This window comes from Palaemon carinicauda, chromosome 5 (assembly GCF_036898095.1).
Source record: "Palaemon carinicauda isolate YSFRI2023 chromosome 5, ASM3689809v2, whole genome shotgun sequence".
NCBI lineage: Eukaryota > Metazoa > Arthropoda > Malacostraca > Decapoda > Palaemonidae > Palaemon > Palaemon carinicauda.
Window position 1 is genome coordinate 2,521,820 of NC_090729.1, and position 10,000 is coordinate 2,531,819.

Genomic DNA, 10,000 nt, shown 5'->3' on the forward strand with positions numbered 1-10,000 from the left:
TATATATATTATATATATATATATATATATATATACATATATATAATGTGTGCACATACCGTATATATGACACATTTGAAAAAAAAATCACTCATGATTTTAATTTTCAATCAATTAAGCTACATACAGCTCTTAATACCGATTTCACTCTGCATTAGTGTCATAGGATTAAGGGGAAAATATTAATATTGATATAAGAGCAACATAGGGCTGAATGGCTTATTACGCGTTGAATGGGGCTTGAAATGCCCTCGATCAGACTTCTACATACGATGGTCAATTCCACTAATGTTATGGATAATATCATTCCACTCAACGGGGTTTATCTACAATTCAACAATTAAAGGATGAGTATGGCAGTAAGGATTTAGTTTTTCATCCTTCTGGAGCTTTGCCCTGTGAAGGAAATAGCTATAACCTTAACTAAAAGGTAAGTAGATGTCATGCTTCCGTAGTCTTCAACACTTGTTAGAAATGAACGCTTCACCTTTTTTCGAACCAGACCCTAATCTACCAAGTGATACCTTTAGCATTGATAACGCGAAAGTCTTTCTGAAAATACCGAAGACTGCAGGTATAAAGCTTTATACAACAACAATAATATGTTTGTAAATAAACCTTTTAAAGTGTGGAAATTGATAGTAGAGACGTGTTGTTGATTCGCAGGTCACTGAAAGTTTATCTACGGTTATTTAATACATGCAAATAATAAACAATTTCATTCCTCTTACAATTGAACATAGAATACTGAAGAAATAATACGAACTCAAGCAAAGAATAATTATGAAAACTTGAATTACAAAAAAAAAAAAGCATTTACGTAACCTCTCAAGAAACAATATACATTTAATCAATTATGAGAGCTAGAAGCACCTTGATAAGAGGAGTTGGCCATAACTTTAATGACAATAGCAAAAACTCATAGGGTACATAACTGGTAAAAGGTCAAATATACAGAGATCCATTTATAAAGGTCAAAATACCAAGAGCTCAAGTACAGGAGGAGTTAATAGTTCCATTGCTGATTCTTTCAATTGAGCAACGTCAGTCTCAGCAAATGACACGACAGGGAGATTCTACGAACAGCAATTTAGTATATCATATCTATTCACCCAGAAACTGAACTATTAAGACCTTTTAATCTTGAAACACAATTTGAAAAGGATATTTTGTGTTTCAAATGATAATGATTTTATTTACTTTCACAATTATTGTGTTCTTCTGAAGACATTTTTTCTAACACTTCTGCACTGAAGCTCATGGTGTGTGCATAAACTCAATGTCTTGTCACATGATTATGCTTTGTTGCAAGGACAGTATTTTTAAATGTAACTTTAAACAATGGAGAAAACACGTAACTATGAACATGACCAATAAATTGTCGTTTAAAAATCTTCAAACTTATGCAACTTTAGAAGCCATTGTTACTGAAATATGTGAAATAACAGAACCTAAATTTGAGAGAGAGAGAGAGAGAGAGAGAGAGAGAGAGAGAGAGAGAGAGAGAGAGAGAGAGAGAGAGAGAGAGAGAGAGAGAGAGAGATCCTTGTAACAAATATAAAAAAGAAATTGTGCAAAGTTCAGACCATTAGCAACAATCGGTGCTAGTTGAAGCAATTAAAGAAAATTAAGACGTAATTGGGCCTCTATAAGAGTCGACAAAATGACGGCACGATAAAAGTTTTATCTTCTTATTTTCGTCTTATCCTTACAAATAGCATGTCATTACGCTGACACTTTTAGCTAAGCTGGTTCGGTCAAAATATGTCTATCGTGTAAAAGTATAAATAATAATGACTGTCCTTGATTGATATAAGGCATTCGACCTTTAAAATGATTTGGGTTTTCTAAACGTAAATAAAAAAAAAAATGGCCAATGAGGTCAGAATAGAACAAAGGCCCCAGACGTGTCTTTCTTAGTTCGTCAATCCATCGTTTTCTCTTCTTTCCCCTCCTTCTTTTGCCATACCTCTCTCTCTCTCTCTCTCTCTCTCTCTCTCTCTCTCTCTCTCTCTCTCTCTCTCTCTCTCTCTCTCTCTCTCTCTCTCTCTCTCTCATATATATATATATATATATATATATATATATATATATATATATATATATATATATGTATATATAATCTTTCTGAGTGGGGATACCTTCACGTACGTGGTTAGAGGGTTTGTGCATAGCCATGATCAACAAAGCTATACCAGTTAGGGCCACCCATACTAGGTTAGTATGCTGAGATGAAAACTGGTCAAACCCCACACATGAATTAACACATCTGAGGCCTTTGTCTTGCAATGGTCTAAACACGGCGGCATTTGTTGTCTTTATTAGTGCATATACTTTTATATATAAAGTATATATGAATATATATATTTATATATTCTGTATACAAATATATACATATACATAATTATATATACACATATATCTATATATACATATGTGTGTTGATTGAAATAAAATTGTTTATAGAGTTGACCTGCTCTTATATCTGATTTTCTGGAAACTGTACTGGTATCGGGTTTGAGGCACAGAGATAATTTCTAAAGATAAAAAAAATTTTATCATCTCCAAATGCGTCCAGTAATCTAGAAACTATTGGGGATATGGACGTCAATCCTATGAGGTGGGCGGAGGGGAGGAGGGGAGATCTCCTTTCGTACGCCAAATAAAAGAATGAACAAATATGGACATTCCTGAAATTGACAATAGGCTTTGGAAGGATTAAGTGAGCACAGCACTTGATCAAAATGAGACTCCGTGAGCCATCGAATTGAGTAGAGAACAAACACGAGCGAGCGCGCATGCGCACGCCAACGAACCTCGGGTAAAGTTTTTGCGTCAGCCAGAATGATAAGACAGGGATGGACGGAGGAGATAGACGACTTCCATTACAGTAATGGTAAGTGAACAGCCATCAAAAGGAAATTCTCTCCTTCATCAAACTTTGCTCTCGGGAGAGAAAAGGAGGTCCGAATTACCTCCCGCGAAGTTAAAAGAACTCTTCAGAGGAAAGAAGTGAACTCTCGACTTCTACATTATAGGTTATTGAAGATGAAAAAGAATCATGGCATCCCCTTGTCTCAGGACATGCGATCTTACTTCTAGATTGATTACTGTTGCTTCATCCTATTTTATTTCTTAAAAAGGAAAATATCATGGAGTGATGGCTGTTTTCACACACAAAAAAAGTTTACAGAGCGTCATCAATAATAATAATAATAATAATAATAATAATAATAATAATAATAATAATGATGATGATGATGATGATATCTTCGAAGAAGATCTTTTTTAGCGCATGTTTAATTGAAAATTAAAGTTGCTTCCGCTGGGCCAAGCTTTCACAAATTCTCTTCTCTTGACTGTTGGGAAATTTATTTTCTCGGGTAATACATTTTCCACTAGTGAACGGAATTAGGTACTTTATAGGAAACAAATAATCAGACTGATATTTATTCATTATGCACATAAATATACATATGTAGTTCCTGTGAGTATTCCAAAATATGTTCCAGGTCGTCAGTTTCCTTCCGTTCCTTTTCGACACTTAAAAGGGCACTCCTGAATGGCAAAAGAAAGGGCCCTAGAGACTGACCACAGATACATATGATCAGCGTTCAAGCTCCCACTCTATCCAAGCTAGGACCCGTGAGGGCCAGGCAATGGCTGCTGATGACTCGGCAGGTAGACTTATAGGCTCTCCCAAAACCCCCATCCTTAGATCACAAGGCTGGTAAGGTTGTAGACACTAAAGGAATTAACGAGTTTGAGCGGGACTCGAACCCCAGTCTGGTGATCCCCAGACAGAGAAGTTACCAATAGGCCACAACAACCCTGAAAAGCACATTGCTTTACTCCTCCTCAGGTGGAGAGGGGAAAATTTATTGATGGATGCTGGTTGATTGGCTGGCGTAGATTAGGCCTGTGCCAATATAAAGTTGGCTCAACATAACGGACCATCCAATAAGATTAAACCTCATCATCAGAGGATGAACAGTAAATTTTGCTTGAAATGATGAGGTACCTCTTTAAAAAAAAAAAAAAAAAAAAAAAAAAAGGCGATCTGCAACATATATGTAATATTCCTGAAAACTGACGATCTGGAACATATTTGAAATGTTCCCTGGAATTGCCTAACCACATTTATGTACATAAAAAGAAAGATATGTCAGTTTGTCTATCTTTTTCCTTTGAAGTACAGTATCTACTACAACTCCCAAGTGGAGGAATGCCGGAGCAGAGAAAAAAAATCACCAAAAAGTCAAGAGATCATTTCTATAAGCTTAGCGCCAGAGGCGTCTATTACCTTATATCAAGAAATAATATCAGAGTTCCCTCATACACAACAGACTGTATGAAGTACAAACACACACACACACACACGCATATATATATATATATATATATATATATATATATATATATATATATATATATCAATAACAAACATAAATATGATAGCAAGTAATACCTTTACTTCAGTAAGCCAAATTACCTATTAAATTTTTTTTATGCAACAAAAAGCCGTAGAATATGAACCTCCTTGAATTGATTATGATAGAATCTTAGCTGCCTAGGTCAGGCCTTCGATTGTCACATGTGTTGCAATTCAGGTCTGTACCAGAATTTTGAAGTTCGTCATATCAACTCGGAATTAAATTCCATGTGATAATGTCTACTCCAAAACATTTGTGAACATCATCCTAACTAGGGTTTATACTCTATTCAAGTATGTTCCAGATTTTTTTATGTAAACCACCCTAGCTCCAGGTTGTATTTTATGTGGTTTACCATGGTTTCATTCAGATATGTTATACTAATTTCTTATTTTAATGATTCCAATTTGAGATGATATTGTGTGTTCTTTGTAGTATGATGATTCAGTTATATGCCATTAATTTGGTGACCTATAAACTAACTGAAGTATTATTCTATGGTATTTGATTTGTGCCTATTAGTATATATGATAAGACTATCTGCCATAGAATTTGTTTGCCCAATATGTGCTCCCACAATCTTCGCTGGAACAATATACAGGAATACTATCATCTGACACCTTGTTAATCAGACTTAACCAAGATGTCTTTTATGTCAAGAAGATCCTGAATCAAATTGTTCATATATTACGTGTATGCCTGTCTATATACGTATACGCAAGAAGGGTGTTGTAAAAACGTTAGTTATATTATCAAAGAGTATGACCTTAACTCATGAAGATCTTTGTCAAGACCAAGAGACTAACTTCCGTTTGTGAGCATATTCTCAGTCGTTTAACAACTGGTTACAGTCTTCTGGAAGCGTAAATCTTGTACAGGCTGTGCACTGATTGCATGTGTCATTTTAACCAGTGATTTTAGCCTTCTGGAAGCGTCTTAAACGTTTTAGAGGCTGTTCACTGAGTCCAAGTGGTGGTGTAGACAGTGATCAAGGTGGTTGAGTTCTGCTTATGAACAAACATGGATTTGAAACACTGCAGACACATGGTTTACTGTTCAATATTCTACATGACACGATTTATAATGGGGAACTGGCTAAATTTATCTATAGACAAAATTAAGATATCCTATCTATCTGGTTAACCTGTTACCCTCTCGAAATGGGACTGCATAGCTCTGTTTATTTACTATTACCTGAATTCTATTATAATCTGTTCAAAAATATCATAACTAAAGTAAAAATTAATATTTACCCAACATTGCTTGAATCCTTAGTTATGAACAGATTCTGAAACCCCAAAACACTTAAAATTCATAAGGCTTACATCAATAAAGAAAAATAAAGAAAAATAAAGACAAAAAGTACAAAAAACAGTTTTATATTCTTAAAAGCCGCTCATGAATGGCAGAGACAAGGGATAGTGACATTGCCCTACCAAGCAGGACAATGCACTAGAGACTGACCATATATGCATATGATCTGCACCCAAGCACCCTCTCCACCCATGCTAGGACCATGGAGGGCCAGGCAATGGCTGATGATGATTCAGCAGATAGACCATCTTTAGCTCATAAAGATAGCAAGGTTGCAGACACTAAAGGCACTAATGAGTCTGAGCAAGACTCGAACCCCTGTCTGGCGATCACCAGGCAGAGACGTTACCAAAAGTACAACTCGAATATATCTCAGCAAACATTATACAAGGATATGAATAAATAAACAAAAATGAAAGTATGATTAATTGAATTCACTGGAGAATTGGCATTATAAAAGATAAGACATGAATCTTATGACTACAGGAATCATCTTGTTCAACTACCCATAATTAAGAATATAACAATTATCCACCGGACATCAATTAGTATTAATATCACAAATTTATCCTATTTTCCCTCATACATACCAAAAAGACTTAATATACCTCAGTTATCATGAAAAAATGCAGGCTAGTGACAATGTCAGTTGTCTTGTGTGAATGATCACTAGGCAAAAGATTATTTGTCTATTTGAATGCACAAGAGAAAAAAGAAAAAATCTTGTCTGAATGTAGAATAGCTTGAGCCCCAGTTGTCTCCGGTGAATGGTAAATAGCTAAAGCCTCAGTTGTCTTGTGAGAATTTAGAATAGCTAAAACCTCGGAAATCTTGTGTGAATGCAGACTAGAATAAACCTCAATTATCGTGTGAGAATGCAGAATTACTAAAACATCAGTTGTCTTGTGTTAATGAAGACTAGAATGAAAATCCGTTGTCTTATTTGAATGCAGAATAACTAAAAGTTCAGTTGTCTTGTGTACATGCAAAATAGTGAAAACTTCAATTGTCATGGGTGAATGCAAAACAAATAAACCATCAGATATCTTACGTGAGTATAGGATAGCCAAAATCTCAGCTGCCTTGTGTGATTGTACACTACATAAAACGTCAGTTGCTTTTGTGAGTGCAAACTAGGTGAATATTCACTTGTCTTATGTGAAGGCAAACTAGCTACAACCTCAGTTGTCTTGAGTGAATGCCAACTACCTGAAACCTCAGTTGCCTGCTGTCAAAACACACTAGATAAAATCTCAGTTGTCTTAAATTAATGCAGAATATCTAAAACCTCTAGTGTCTTGTCTGAATGCAGAAGAGCTAAAACCTCAGTTATCTTGTCATCTGAATGCAGAAGAGCTAAAACCTCAGTTATCTTGTCATCTGAATGCAGAAGAGATAAAACCTCAGGTGACTTGTGTAAATGTAGACAAGCTAAAACCCCAATTGTCTTGTGTGAATGGAAAATAGCTAAAAGGTCAGTTGTCTTCAATTAATGCAGAATACCTGAAACCTCAGATGTCGTGTGTAAAAGCATTCTAAGTCAGACCTCAGTCGCCTTGTGTAAATGCAGAATAGCTAAAACCTCAGTTGTCTTGTGCGAAAGCAGAATAGCTTACCATGTAGACATGTAAAATAAAGTCAAAGAGGTCAGTGGGTAATGGCCTATGACTTCTTGAGAAACTACCGCAAGGCTATCTCCAAGCAGGAAATTATTGCTGACGTAGATGGCGCCATGTAAACCGACGATACAGCTATCTGTGACTCCTTCTTAAACCCCCAGCTCAATGCACGAAGGAGAGCGGACTGCTCTCATGGGTTTGATTAGTCAGCACAAGTTGCATCAAAAAGACATTGCCATGCTGGCCTCTACCACTAATCAGCTGGGGACGGGCATCATAGCCCCAATCAGAGAAGATGCAAATAAACAAACCCTTAGAAGCAGGGTGTGGGTCGTCGTGCGGAAGTCATGGTTGAGCGCTGCCATGCCGTTCCACATTCGAGAGTCTAGATAACAACACCGTGTTGTATTTCTTTGTTACATACCTTTGCATGGAAGTCTTAATGTACTGTAATTGTTAATGGTGGCCCCCTTACCTCTTGCGTATCCTGTTAATTAGTTAAGAAAAAATCTTAGTCAAAGTAACCCCTGTTCACAAATTCATTGAAAAAAAAAATAATAAGCTCACGAAATGAAAGTAATCTATATTATTAACTATTAATGAAATCACAATACCGATGGCTAAGACTAATTGTTAAATAAAATCTGTCATAAAAATCAACCTTTTACGTTCTCCCACCTCCCGAGTTGACATTTACAGTATATATTTCATTGTACTTAAATCTAACATTATATGCCACATGCCAAAACTTCAGTTGTCTTGTGTGAATGCAGAATAGCTAAAACCTCATTAGTCTTGTGGAAATGCAGATTAGCTAAAACTACATTTGTCTTGAGAGAATGCAGAGTAGCTAGAACCTCAGTTGTCTTTTGTGAATGCACACTAGCTAAAACCTCATTTGTCTTTTGTGAATGCACACTAGCTAAAACCTCATTTGTCTTTTGTGAATGCACACTAGCTAAAACCTAAGATGTCTTGTAGAAATGCAAACTAGTTAAAACCTTAGTTGCATTATGTGAATGCAGAGTATATAAAACCTCAGTTGTCTTTTGTGAAAGTAGACTAGCTAAAACCTCAGTTGTCTTGTATGAAAGCAGAATAGCTAAAACCCCAGTTGTGTTGTGTGAATGCAAAGTAGGTAGAACCTCAGATGTCTTGTCGAAATGCAGAAAAGCTAAAACCTTAGTTGTCTTGTGTGAAGGCAAAGTACTTGAGACCTCAGATATCTTTTGGGAATGCAGACTACCTAAAACCTCAGATGTCTTGTGGAAATGCAGAAAATAAAAACCTCAGGTGGCTTTTGTGAATGCAGGGTAGCTAAAACCTCAGTTGGCTTTTCTGAATGCAGACTAGCTAAAACTTCAGTTGGCTTTTGTGAATGCAGACTAGCTAAAACCTCATAGGTCTTGTGGAAATGCATAGTAGCTAAAACCATAGTATATTGCGTGAAAGCAAACTAGTTAAAACTCCAGATGTCCAGTGTGAATGCAGAGTAGCTAAATCTCCAGATGTCTTATGTAAATGCAGAGTAGCTAAAACCTCATTTGTCTTGTGTGAATGCAGACTAGCTAAAACCTCATAGGTCTTGTGGAAATGCAGAGTAGCTAAAACCATAGTATATTGTGTGAAAGCAAACTAGTTAAAACTCCAGATGTCTAGTATGCAAAGTAGCTAAATCTCCAGATGTCTTATGGGAATGCAGACTAGCAAAAACCTCAGTTGTCTTGTGTGAATGCAGACTAGTGAAAACCATAGTATATAGTTTGACTGCAGACTAGCTAAAACCTAATTTGTTTTGTGAGAATGCATACTAACTAAACCATCAACTGTCTTGTGTGAATTACTAAAACCTCCCCTAACGAAGTTTGCATGAGGGAACATAATAAAGATGGGCCGTGCAGACCTGGAGAAAATCTCGATTTGAAGCCAAACCCAGGGTAGACAACGGCTTAATGGAAATGGTCACAAATGACTGCTAGCCATATGGTAAGGCTTGATAAGAAATCTGCATCCATGATGTTACAATAAAGGTTATCCAATTAAATGTAATACTTTTCATAGTATAAAATGATTAATAAAATAACTTTCTTGAAGATTCCTTACGCTAAGTAAAGTAATTCTAGAGATGTAGAAACAGGTCACGAGTATCTTATAAGTACCAGAAATTATAATCAAATACAAAGTCAATAATGATATTCCAAAAGTAAATAAATTTCATTTTAGAACAAAATTTTATCATATCTAAACAAAAAATGAAAATAACGTGCCAATGTATTTTCAAACTCATCTAAAACAAAATTTCTTACACACAAGCATGTTATAACGATCAATTCATTACAGTAACACGTGTCAATATTTATTCAAACAGCCATAAATAAACAAATTCGCGAGCGCGCTCTTTGCAGAAGTAATCGAGTGTGCTTCATTGCTAAAACCCCTTCGCTTATCAGACAGGGAATTAAAAAAAAAAAGCTCCCTCGGAACAGATCAATCGGCGAGACAACAGACAAACCAAAGGATCATTCAACGATCCCCCTCTCGATCGCCCCTTTAAGCCCTCCTCCCCTTACCTCGTCCCTCCTCCCTCATGTCTCCCCTCTTTCCTTTCCCCCGTCTACCAAACAAGAACCTTAA